This window comes from Zalophus californianus, chromosome 1 (genome assembly GCF_009762305.2).
Source record: "Zalophus californianus isolate mZalCal1 chromosome 1, mZalCal1.pri.v2, whole genome shotgun sequence".
In the NCBI taxonomy this organism is placed as follows: domain Eukaryota; kingdom Metazoa; phylum Chordata; class Mammalia; order Carnivora; family Otariidae; genus Zalophus; species Zalophus californianus.
In genome coordinates, this window is record NC_045595.1 from 2055440 (window position 1) to 2058382 (window position 2943).

Genomic DNA, 2943 nt, shown 5'->3' on the forward strand with positions numbered 1-2943 from the left:
CCTCAACGTGAATGAGGAACCCACAGTTAAAAAGGAAACCCCTCCCTGTAGGGTTAGCTAATTAAAAAAAACAAAAGGGGGGCACATGGGTGGCTTAGGTTGTGATCTCAGGGTCTTGGGATTGAGCCCCATGTGGGACTCCACACTCAGCAGGGAGTCTGCTTGAGAGTCTCTCTCCCTCTCCCTCTGCCCCTCCCCCCAATAAATAAATAAATCTTAAAAAAACACTTATAAAGCCTTTGGTTAGATGCAAAGGGAGGTCCTCTTTCCCATCTGGAAGGAGAGACCATCTCCTTTCTTACTTCTATACTTAGTAAATCTTTGTTCCTTTCTCTAAATGGCTTGCCCTTGAATTTCTTTTTTTTTAAGATTTTATTTATTTATTTATTTATTTATTTATTTATTTAACAGCGAGATACACAACGAGAGAGGGAACACAAGCAGGGGAAGTGGGAGAGGGAGAAGCAGGCTTCCCACTGAGCAGGAAGCCCGATGTGGGTCTCCATCCCAGGACCCTGGGATCATGACCTGAGCGGAAGGCCGGCGCTTAACGACTGAGCCACCCAGGCGCCCCTGCCCTTGAATTTCTTGCACAAAGACAAGAACCCTCTTGGTGAGAGACCTGAGGCCCTCCCTCTCAGGGCCTTGCCCCTCTGGCATCGTAACTGAACCCACATCCTTTTCCCCTTTGGCAGCAAGGCCAATTACTGAGTCTTTGAGCATGCAGCTAGTACATGGGTTATTAGAGGTAGCCAAGCTACCAGAGCGGAAGCAGACTAAAGTCTGTCTCCTACAAGTGACAGTAGAATAAATATTTTGTCCATCAGAGGACCTTACCAGGGGAGCGATAAGACACCCACGAAATGGGAGAACATATTTGTTAATCACACATATGATAAGATTTTGTTAACCAGAATACAAAAACAACCCTTACATCTGAATAGCAAAACCTGTAAAAGCCTGGCCAGAAGTGAGCAAAACCTTCACTAGACATTTCTTTTAAGATGACACACAAATGTCTAATAAACACATGAAAGGATCCTCACCATTAAGGGGAATGCAAGTCAAAACCACAATGAGATACCACTTCGCACTCCCTAGGATGGCTAGAATCCAGAATTCAGAAAACAAGGGTCAGGGAGGATGTGGGGATCTTGGACCCGTTGTGCATAGCTGGTGGGACTGTAAACTCGGGCAGCTGATGTGGGCAAAAGTCTGGTGGTTCCTCAAAAAGTTAAAACAGAATTACAGTGGGACCCAAGTATCCCAGTCCTACCTAAATTGAAACAGATACATGTACATGAATGCGAGGTGCAAAACTATTCAAAAACCACAAAAGGAAACGTCCTATTGGGCACCAATGCATGAATGGATGAACAGAGTGCAGTATATACATGGGATGGAGGATTATTCAGCTACAAAAGGGAATGAAGCAGGGACACATGCTGCACTATGAATGCATCTTGAAAATATGCTACCTGAGGGCACCTGGGTGGCTCAGTCGTTAAGCGTCTGCCTTCGGCTCGGGTCATGGTCCCAGGGTCCTGGGATCGAGCCCTGCATCGGGCTCTCTGCTCAGCAGGAAGCCTGCTCCTCCCTCTCCTACTGCCCCTGCTTGTGTTCCTGCTCTCCCTATGTCTCTCTCTGTCAAATAAATAAACAAAATCTTTATAAAAAAATGCTACGTGAAAGACACCAGACACACAAGACCACAGAGCATGAGGGAACTTATATAAAATATGTACAATAGGCAAATCCATAGAGACATAAAGTATTTCATTGGTGGCCAGGAGGCATGGTTTCCTAGCTATTTGGCCATTAAATTCGCGTTGACAAATGTGGATATAATTCACATACCATAGCGCTCACACTTTTTAAAAAAGATTTTGTTTGTTTGAGATTGGTAGTGAGAGAGAGCACATGAGCAGGAAGGAGAGGGAGAAGCAGGTTCCCTGCCAGCGAGGAGCCTGGTAGGGCTGGTCCCAGGACTCTGAGATCATGACCTGAGCCGAAGGCAGACGTCTAACCGAAGTCACCCCAGCACTCACACTTTTAAGGGTAAAACTCAGTGTTCTGTTTTTTTTTTTTTTTTTTTTTTTTTTGCCTGTTCACCGCTCTGCCACATCCGGACATCATCTGAAGAAGGAAATCGAGCCCTTTACATTTCACATTCACAGGGACTGACTACAAACTTGATGTGCCGTGACTTTCCTTGCAGAATATAACGCACACCCGAGTATTCTAACGTGTCCCACCTGTGGCCGTGCCCGGCTGGGGCCGCGGGGTCCCACGTCCCACGGGGGCGAAGGACCCGGGCACGTTTGGCTGACCTGAGGCCAGAGAAGTGGAGCGGGGGACGGAGGGCGGGGCCTCGCGGTGTCAAAGGATCAGGTCAAAACCCAGGGAGACCTTGCCTTCCCTGAGGTGACGTCACCGGTTCTTGAGCTGTGCTTAAACAGAGGACAGGTGCCCAAGGGTTACCGGGCCCCACTGCTCTGTCACATCCTGATGGGGCGCCGCACAAGGGCGGCTCCACGGAGAAACTGAGTCAGATTCCCGGGACAGAAGGAGGACGTAGGCGGGTCAGCCAGCTAGGAGTCCATTCTCTTCGGAGCCGAACTCCCGGTAGGCAGATGAGACACGCGGGTTAGCGCCAGCCTGTCAGTCAAGACACAGGAGGCGGGGCCTGGGAGATCTGCCCAATCTGGGACCACAGGGGCGGTGCCGGGATCACCGTCCAATCAGAACGTGAGGGGCCACAGGCTGTCCTATCACGGTGCGGGGAGCTCGGTGTCCCAGAGAAACGTCCAATCGGGGCCAAGAGGAGTTAACTCCGAAACCTCATCCAATCAGGTCTCAGAACCTGAAACATCGCCCAATCGGAGCGCGGAGCCTGTATACCATCCAATCAGGCCCGAGGGAGGGCCCTGGTGGCCTGGTAGG